This window comes from Pan paniscus, chromosome 3 (assembly GCF_029289425.2).
Source record: "Pan paniscus chromosome 3, NHGRI_mPanPan1-v2.0_pri, whole genome shotgun sequence".
NCBI lineage: Eukaryota > Metazoa > Chordata > Mammalia > Primates > Hominidae > Pan > Pan paniscus.
In genome coordinates this window covers 152639208-152650002 of record NC_073252.2, presented here as the reverse complement: position 1 = coordinate 152650002, position 10795 = coordinate 152639208, and the positions used below count along the sequence as shown (strand labels likewise).

The window sequence follows — 10795 nt, the reverse complement described above, 5'->3', positions numbered from 1 at the left end:
AATATCTAAAGTTAATCTGAAAGGTCAGTGTACCATTCTGGTCTTTTGTAGTTACATTTCCTTTTTCAAATGTTTAAAAATTTTTTAGTTCAAAGTAACAATTGTACAGTATCATGGGGTACATAGTGATGTTTTGATACATATCATGCATAGTGATCAGATCAGGGTAATTAGCATATCCATCATCTCAAACATTTATCATTTATTTGTGTTGAGAACACTCAACATCCTCCTTCTAGCTATTTGAAACTACATAATATTATTAACTATAGTCATCCTACAGTGTTAAAAATATACTCTTATCTCACACCATGCTAAAAATTCAATGTAGTTCAACTGAAGCTGATTCATACCTAAAAGTCTCATGCAACTATAGAAAAAAAAAATGGATTTTTGTCTCCAACTTCTTAATTGGGAGAACTCCAAGTGGGCAGCTCTCTCTTAAGAACCAAGCTGCCTGTGTTTGCCTCTGTAGGTACAAACTACACACTTGACTTAAGTACACTTATTTTTATCCTGGTTTCCCTCTACAGTGACTTGCCTTTAAGTCAGATTACATAGAATTACTTTCATTTTATTAACATCCAGACTTTACTCATAAAGAATGTGAGTGGAACTGAAACTGGATCACATAGGATTAATTTTTTTAAATTCAGTAACCTTTTCTTTCTTTCTTTTTTTTTTGATGGAGTCTCCACTCTGCCACCAGGCTGGAGGGCAGTGGCATGATCTCGGCTCACTGCAACATCTGCCTTCTGGGTTCAAGCAATTCTCCTGCCTCAGCTTCCCGTGTAGCTGGGACTACAGGCGTACGCCACCATGCCCAGCTAATTTTCGTATTTTTAGTAGAGACAGGGTTTCACCATGTTGGCCAGGATGGCCTCAATCTCTTGACCTTGTGATCCGCCTGCCTCGGCCTCCAAAAGTGCTGGGATTACAGGCGTGAGCCACAGTGGCCAACCCAACCTTTTTCTTTAAAGATAAATTAAAAACCTATAAAGTTTTTAATCTACATAGCAGTTTAAACCAGAAATCACAGGCATTTTTAAAGTTCACCTAGTTTAACTTTCAAAAAGAATAATCTAGAATATTTGCCCTTTGGTCATAATTATTTCATGTTGTAACATACATTACACTTGTTCTTTTGCATCTGTCATTCTTTTATCTCATTTAATTCTAGGGTGTTGGAATCCGGAAGGGAGGGCTCTAGTTTTTTTCTGTGATATCCTCTAAGGACATTGTATTAGTCCGTTTTCGCATGTTTGATAAAGACATACCCGAGACTAGGCAATTTACAAAAGAAAGAGATTTAATTGGACTTACAGTTCCACATATCTGGGGAAGCCTCACAATCATGGTGGAAGGCAAGGAGGAGCAAGTCATGTCTTACATGAATGACAGCAGGCAAAGACAGAGAACTTGTGCAGCAGAACTCCTGTTTTTAAAACCATCAGATCTCGTGAGACTTATTCACTATCACAAGAACAACATGGGAACGACTTGCCCCCATGATTCAATTACCTCCCACTGTGTCCCTCCCACAACACTTGGGAATTCAAGATTAGATTTGGGTGGGGACACAGCCAAACCATATCAGATATTATTACGATGGGTTCTAATTGTCAGAGGCCAAATGGCATCTCAAAAATCATCCCTAAATACCTTAGAACCTAGGAAATCAGGGTCACAATCAGCAGGGAGAGTGACCTGGGGTCTCTTAGATCATGAGTTTTATCCACCTGTGACCTGCCTCCCGTAGAAGAGCAAGTAACCAAACCAATAATGCTGTGAACCTCAGGGTGCCAGGCCACACTCAGCAAGTCCTTACCTATAGAGGGGTCTGTAGAGGGTGGCCCTGGAACCAGGTCCAAAGGTTTAGCCAGACTTAGAAATCCTCTAGATTGTTATTAGATTTCCTCCTTTTAGTCCTGTGTCACCCAGAATATTGGCACAACCTACTTCATGATTCTAAGCAAATCAGTTGAACTCTTTGTGCCCTGGTCCACTCATCACAGAAAAAGCAATAGATACTATCCATTACTCCCCTGCTGGTGACTCTCATCGTCAATTCAGCTTCTGAACCTTCCTGGAATTCAATCTAGTGATAGCTGTGGATGGTCATTCTCACATCTCACTGCCAAGTCCAGTATAAGATGACAAAGTCCAAACTCTCTTTCTGTTTCCTTAAATTATGTCTCCTCTTATATTTGTTTTTATTTCTTTTGAAAGGGACTGAATTTTCTTGTATGTCTTTTAGGGCTGCACCATTTGGTTTCCAAATAACAATTCTTCTATTTTTCATCTTTTTAAAAAAAAATACGTGGTGCTTAATTATAATTTAACCAAGTATTTTGCTTTATAGGTGAAATTATAGAAATCTTGAAGATTTCTCTCTACTCGTTTATGAATCCTCCAATGTAAAATGTCTAGCAGAGGTTTATTCTTTTTTCAGAAAAACAAATTCAAGAAGAATAAATAAAGAGTAATTACTGATATTACAAAAGAAAGATTAATTGTCAAGAAGCTATTTTAATTATGTGCTTTACCAAAAATGTGACTTTATGTAACTCATTTTAGCAATATTATCTAGAAATGGATCTTCCTTGAGTAAGGCAACATATTCATAAGAATGTGTTCTGAGTTCACAGTGGGCATTCAATAAAGTTTTTGCTTACAATTTTATCAAACAGTTATATTGTAAGTTACACTTATTTGGATTAGTTAAGAATTTTAACTCTCTTGGCTTATATTCCATAATTATTCCTATTTAAAATTTACATTTATTACCTTGGGTAAGTAGTCATCTCTCCAAGTGATCTTCAAAGTCCCTTTTGACTCAAAACTTCTACACTTCTTTGAGAAAGTCAAAAGCAATACATATTTTAACTATTTTTAAATTACAAATTATGTATAAAAATTATATCAATAAAACATTCCCATATTTACATAGCCAAATAGATTGAAACGTACTGACATAATATTTATCTGTTCCTGAAAACACATGTGTTGTTGCTACCAAATAAGGAAGACAAAAGGGTAGGCTGGGACAGCACACTACAAATGGAAAAAGTGTGGGATGATGGTTAAGAATGTGTACTCTGTAGCTAACTTGCCTGGATTCAAATCCTGGCTCTTCTACTTCCTAGCTTTGTGACCTTTGGCAAGTTACTTAACTACTCTGTCTCAGTTACCCCCTCTCTAAGGTGAGGATGATGATAAAGATGAAGCCTACCTCATAAGGTTGTTGTAAGGATTAAATGAATTAATATGCATATATTACAAAAGCAGCACCTAGTAAGGACTCAAGAAATGACGGCTATGTATATTTTTCTTCTAGAATACATAAAGCAATCTCTTCATTGCTTATAACTCTCATGTAAATTTGGAAAAGGTGACAAAGAGCCGTAGGGCAGTAGGAAATTCTGTAAATAGGGATGGGAGAATTCTAGGCTTGAATCCACTTCAACAGGTATTTATTGAACATTTAGTCTCAAGTTCCATGTGGACATTCCAAAACACAGCAATGAATGAGATGCAGTCCCCTCCCTAATAGAACACAGAGCCTGGTAAGGAGGAAACAGACCTCAATAAACTTTCATAATTCTGTATGATGTGTTGGAAAAGGATCATGCACTAAAGGTGAGAAATTCATCTACTTGGGGTAGGGAATGTGAGAGAATAAGTAGCTCCTAAGCAGTACCATGAGGAGTCAGTTTGTTAGATCTACAGGGGTAGGCAGGTGGGTACCAAGAGGGCAGGCAAAGGAAGCAGCATGAACAAAGATGAGATTTAAATAGTCCAGCTCAACTAGAATATAAGGCTTATACCTCTCTAAGGGTAGAGGTCAAATCCACACTGGGAGCTTGTGGGGCCCGGGTTGTGAAGGGCCTCCTGTGCCATGTGGGGAGCTCAGACTTTATTCTGTAGGTAGTCAATAGCCATGAGGGACATTCAAGAAGGGGAATGATGTGATCCAAAGCAACTGTGGAGCAGAGACCAATTAAAAGGTCACTTAGTAGTCCAGGGAAAAGATGAAAAGGGGCCAGATTAAGGTAATGGAAAACAAGATGGAGGAGCATGGAAAAAAGTTAAAAGATATTTTTGATGACCAACTGGATGTAGTGGTGGTGGCAGAAGTGGGAAGAAGAATAAAATGGAACCAGCGATGACTCTGGGCAAAGAGTGAAACCCTTCATAGGGATGGGGAAGGTAGGAGAAAAAGCAGGTTTTACAGGAGGAACAAATGAGTTCACTCTTGGACATGTTGAGTTTCAGGAGTCTATGGCTTTTCAAGTTGGGATGTTAAGTAGGTGGATACATAGATTAAACAAGATCTCTGGAAAGAAGTATGGCCATAAGATACAGATTTGGGAGTCAGAAGTGTGTGGGTGCTACTACTTTGGAGTAGACAAAACTGCCCAGGGATAACACATAGAACGTGGTGAGAAGGCAGCCAGGATAGAGCCCTGCATAAAGGAAAGGCAGCACTAAGGAGTCAGCCAAGATGCTGGGGAAGGAATGAGAGGTAGGAGATGGCCAGGCCGAACAAAGTCTTATTAGGAGAGGCATGTTCAGTCGTGTCAAACAAAGAGGAGTTAGCAAGAGCGTCAAGAGACCATTTGATTAGGCAATAAGGAAGGCACTAGTGTGAAAATAGTTTCATGAGTACCTGACTGCTGAGGGTTGAGGGAGTGAGAGTTAGGCAAAGGGAAGGGCTAGGCAAAGAACAGATGAGCTTTTCTAAAGGTTTTGCAGTAAAGAAAATGAGAAATAGAGGATAAAATGGAAATTTTTTTATTGTTATTTGCTTTTTCAATTTTCACTTTTTACATTTTTCATGTTTTTTTTAATTGCTATTTTTTTGAGGTGGGGTCTCTCTGTGTTACCCAGGCTGGAGTGCAGTGGCACAATCTCGGCTCACTGCAGCCTCGACTTCCCAGGCTCAGGTGATCCTCCCACTTCAGTCTTCCAAGTAGCTGGGACTACAAGCGTGCATAACCAGGTATTTTTTTTTTCTTTTGTAGAGACAGGATCTTACTATGTTTCCCCAGCTGGTCACAAATGCCTAAGCTCAAGCAATTTTCCTGCCTTTGTCCTCCCAAAGTGCTGGGAGGTGTTACAGGTGTGAGCCACTGCACCTGGCCTACTTTTAATTTTTAAATTTGTTTTAAATGGAGAACACAGGAGGATATTTGTACATAAAAGGAGACTCGATGGAGAAGAAAAACACAGCTAAATAAATAAATAAATAACGGATGGAAATCAGTCCAGAGGAGGTGGGAAGCCATGGGATCAAAACTGCAGATGGAAGTTAGAACTGATGAGGAGGAAGGACTCCTGTTCCTCTGAGACAGGAAAGGAGGAAGGAGATTAAGAAGTGTAGCTCCAGAAACATTTGGAAGTGAAGTCAAAAAGGGTTTGTTCCTACCCACTTTAGTTTGTAAAGTAGATTCTGAAGAAGTAAAATCCTAAACCCAACCAGTTGGTGAGGTCATCTACCAGCCCATGTAGATGACTCAAAGCTTGATGTAACCAGGAAATTTATGGAAGTTATTGGTGTGTAACAAATTGACAGAGTGACAGTAGTAGGTCATTTGCTTACATTACAAATCTTCATGAAAAACAAGTTTTAATTCTATTCCTATTTAGAGCATTAATAATTGTAGAAAATTTTACATACATGTTCCCAAAAGCTTGATCTTTCTTTCTCCTAGTTTGTTATAACAGTAAGTTCTCCCTTAGTGCTGTCAATCTTCAGTATCAAACTAGGCATGTGGCAGGATGCTGGTGAGAGAATCATATTAATGATAGACACTAGGAAAATTTAGGCTCAGAGTAATTTGTTAAAATTTGTAATCACATTTTTATTGCATAAAGTCACTGTAATATCATTATCATAGTATGTACTATAGAACAGAAAATACGTGTAGTTAATTGAAAGTGGTTAAATGTCCTCTGGGCTAAAATGCAAAAAATTTTATAGCAAACCTTGAATTTAATTTGAGCTCAAAGTATTAGGTCACTGTACCATTCATTTTTTAAACTCTGACTGAGATAGATAAAATATTCAGATTTCTCCATTTCTCCAAATTTAGTACAAGAATCTTATGAAAGCATTAAAATTGTGTAAGTAATTGTTAGATTGCTTCTTATACAAAAAATATTTATACATTATATGTATAATGTATACAATGTAATGTAAGCTTATAATAATGTATTTGTAATGTAATCTTATACATGCAAATTGCTCGTAGTAAATAATAAGATGTCTGCACATTTAAAAAGAAGAGTAAGATACTCTTAAATGAGGACAAGAATAGTACAGCTTGGATTTGGGCATCAGAGAAAGATACTCTAAACGTGAATATATTAAACAAATCACGGTTTATCAAAGTTTTTAAGTATATGCTTTACAGAAAAAAGAATATCTTCATCGAATGCCTATAGGAGATATATATATGTGTGTGTGTGTATATATATGTATATATGTATATATATATGTGTATATACATATATGGGACAAGAAGACATATATATATCATATATATATATGAGACAAGAAGATATATATACATATACATATATATGTATATATATACCAGTCTTCTTGTCTCATATGTTATATATTTGGTGAGATAGTTGGTCTACATTTGTTAAAAATTACCTACTCCCTTCCACATTCCAATGACCACATTGTTAATGCTGGTATTCAGTCTATCACGCTGGTGTTTATTTATACTGCCTATCTTGTGTATTCTTTTATCTGGGATTCAATTTTGCATTTGTCCTAAGAATAAGTTTTCTAAAGCTGAAGCTCTTTTGTCCATCCACTAATGACTTTAAATTAGAAATATCTTTGATCTGGAAGTCCAGTACCATTTGCCCAATATTTTGCTTTGATGCACAAAATAGAACATTACTGGGTGTTTTGAGCATTCTATTATTAGAATTATTATCTTTCAGGTCACACATTCTTAACAGTGACTCCTATTTAAATGCTCTGGGTAAATGAGATTGTATTTGATACAATGATAATAAGTACATTTCAAAAATGCATACTAAGGAACAGTAAAATACATTATTTGGTAGACAAATTCTATGTGGAAAAAAAATTTACAAATTAATGTATGCAAAAAGAAGCAGTTCCTGAATTAGAAACTCTTCATTTACAGGAATGAACTAGTTACAAGAAAATGCAAAAACTAGGGATTACCACAAACAGGGAAAAATAAACAAATATCTAAGTAAATTGAACATATAAAGGAACTGAAATATATATATTTTTGCTTGTGATTGACCTTATAGTCTTCTGAAGTAATATCTTCTCCTGCTCATGATTCACCCTAATTTTAATTTCATCAATGATGCCTGCAGGTTATCTGCTGAAACAAGAAGCATAGCTGAAGAATGTGAGCTGTTTTAACAAACTTTACAATTATTTGCTTATCAAATGACTATAGCTTAAAATGACTTCATTATCTTTAGATGATTCAAATAATAGATTGAGAGCAGAACTACAGAAGAGCTGAACTGAGGATATCTTAGGTAGTTCTGGACTTTAAGATCTTGAATGAATAAAATTATTTCAGTGCTTTCTTATGTGTTTAATTTGAGATATTGATAAAGTATGTGATGTGGAAAGAAATATGAGAGAGATGGAGGAGTATAAAGTACATTCATTTTTAAAAAAATTAATTTAAGGCAAGTTCTGAGAATGTTTTTCATACATTAGGCACCTAAGGATCACTTTAGGGAGCTTATTTAAAAAGCAGATTCCTGGGTCTCACAATCAGTTTCCAATGGAGTAGGTATGGGGTGGAGTCAGGAATCTTCATTCTAATCAGCACCCCAGTTGATTCCAAGGCAGGCAATACTCACACTTCGAGAAACACTGTTACTGAGGCTGGTTCTTACAATTTTGTCAAACCTCAGGTCATTGCCACAAGGTAATGGGGCCCAGTGAGATCGATGGTATAGTCCTGAAGGTAAGGCAGTCCCCGTCACATATTCATGAGAACCTAAGAGATACTCCTACTAAATAAGACATTGTTACTATGCATTTATTAAAAATTATATAGCCACCACCAATTGTCAATTATAATTAAGAAGAGCTAAATACAGCAAGGTTTCAAAATCATTTGCAAATGTTAAGGCTAAGTGATACAATGGACTGAGCTAAAGTACTGATTTTATTTCCTTCTTAGGATGACCCAGGCACATGTCAACCCACTTCCATAGTATCTGACTTTAGCTGACTCTGGACCATATATTAATAAGATAATAACTTTCTTTGCCTCAAATAATGATTCATCTTAATCTATAGAATACTAAATAATCTTTAGCTTTAAAATTAAGTCATTTATGAGCACACACACACACACACGAAGTTAAATGTAAAGGCACTATGTTTTCTCTTGTGCTCTATGATCTTCAAATCCTCTAAAACAACACTCATTAAAATAAAGACAATTATGTTTCACTAAGAAGCTATCAAAAATGATTTCACTCCTATTTTATCCCTAATTCTATACTCTGTGTTATAATGAGTTGCGTGTTATAATGCATATACCTAGGGTCCTGTTTCATAGAATGTGTTGATAACAGCCTGATATCAACAACACACGAAAGAAAAAAGCACAGAATAGAAAATGTTCAATGCTTAGACGCTCACCTGTGGATCACTTCTCAGTGATCGGCATCAAGGGGATTTTTCAAAACGAAGTTTAGTGCATATGTTGCCAGCAATTCTTATCTACAGAAGAAAAGATGAATTAGAACACATTTTACCAAATACAAGGACTGCTAAAGGAAGTATATACTTCTGAGTAAACCCCACAAGTCATCAGTCTTATCATGGCCATTAAAAATTAAGCTAGGAGGTTTAGATGTAAATATGTGTATAAATAGACATTTTACCTAAGAATGCAATGAGTCAAACAACAAGATTGAATTCACCAGATGAGGAAGACTTTTTTTCCTTTTTCCTTTAAATTTTGACATCATTACAGATGATCCATAGCATTTGCAACAATTGTGTGAGGAATTCTCATATATTCTTTACCCAGATTTTCCAAATCTTGTTTTATTCTTCCCTTTGTGTGTATGTGCATACATGTATATACATATACAAATATATGGTTTTTTCTGAACTATTTGAGAAAGGGTCAGATATAATGCCCCTTTACCCTTAAATTCTTCAATATATGTTTCCTAAAAGTAAAAATATTCTCTTACATATCATAGTATAATTATCAAAATCAGAACATTTAACACGTACAAAATTACCTAATCTACAGGCTTATTCAGAATTTGCCAACTATCCCACTAATGTCCTTTAAAGCAAAAGTAAATTCTAAATTATGCATCGCAATCAGTTGTTATGTCTTGCTAGTCTCCTTTGATGTAGAATGATTAATTACTCAATCTGTCTTTCTTTTATGACATTCACATTTGGAGGAATACAGGCATGCTATTTTGTAAAATATCCAGCAATTTGTATTATTCTCATTTTTCCTCATGATTAGATCCAGGTTATTAATTTTGGGCAGGAATGTCACAGGAGTGATGGTGTTTCATTTTCAAAGCATGATATCAGTAGGCAAGTGACGTTGATTTGTTCCTGACATCTGGGATCTGAGAATACCACGGTAACCTTGGTGTTGCTAGGAGATACACTGGCACTCACAGCTGAGACTTGAAGTTCTTTTGTTGAACATAAACTATTAACCAGAACACCAGTCAAGGTCCATTTTATTGAACCAGAGCAATCAGTCAAGGCCACTCTGTGACCTTGTGACAAGACCATTCATTATCAAGTCTGAGCATAGACAAAACCATAAACATTGTCATCATCATACAAATGACTAATCATTCCTTGATCCTGGCTAGTATGCCTGTGGCTTATTTACCAATTACAGCTGGAGCTTCAGTCTGGTCTTCTTTCCTTCTATATTAGATTTAATAAGTTATCCAACCATAGAATTACCCCTGCTTCCTGAGAACATCCAATCCAGAAATTATTTAAATCCTCCACAAAATTATCTAACACAAGCCCAAATCCTATAATTCCTGTCTAACACCTTCTTACTGAGATATCCCCATGATTTCTCATGAGGTGCATCCTCTGTCACTACAATAATTAATAACTCATCTTGTTCAACTGCAGGTGTGTTCCTGTTGGTCTTAGGCCACAAGGCATTGACACTAGTGATGATAATATTGATCAACTGGTTAAAGTATGTCTGCCAGGTTTATGCAATGCAAAGTTACTATTTTCCTTTGTAATTAATATGTTTCTTCTGGGGCAATACTTTGAGACTATGTGCATATCCTGGTACCCCTCAAAGTTTCTACCGTTAGTTTTAGCATCCATTGATAATTCTTGTCTGGATTAGTTATTATGATGATGATTGCCAAATGGTAATTATTCTAGTCATTCTTTCTACAGTAAGGAGTTATATTTCCATCATAAGAAAAAGGTTTCTATTCTCTCCTGCCTATTAATATTGCTGTGGACTTCATTGTATTATTTTATTCAATGGATTAGATCCATTAATATTTTTATTTCTTTTGATGATCAGGTTGTTCCAGTTTGTCCTGTGAAAATTCCTTCAGACTGACCTGTGTGTTCTTCTGACTTGTCCCTACTATTCTTTGTTTGTTTGTTTGTTTGTTTGTTTGTTTGTTTGTTTTAGAGACAGGGTCTCTGTCACTCAGACTGGAAGGCTGAAGTGCAGTGGACTGATCACAGCTCACCGCAGCCTTGAACTCCTGGGGCCAAGCGATCTTCCTGACT

General features: G+C 36.0%; 1 long non-coding RNA gene across 1 annotated transcript in view; it reads right to left on the bottom strand.

The window, feature by feature from the left end:
• Positions 1 to 2787: 2787 nt before the first annotated feature.
• The window catches only part of LOC134730295 (uncharacterized), a 107737-nt gene continuing 99729 nt past the window's right edge, over positions 2788 to 10795 (bottom strand). Inside the window, exons 4-6 of the long non-coding RNA XR_010112050.1 lie at positions 7299 to 8752; positions 5681 to 5784; positions 2788 to 2853 (exon numbers count right to left, since the gene is read on the bottom strand). This is a non-coding gene — a long non-coding RNA (uncharacterized LOC134730295). The remainder of the gene's footprint in view (positions 2854 to 5680; positions 5785 to 7298; positions 8753 to 10795) is intronic.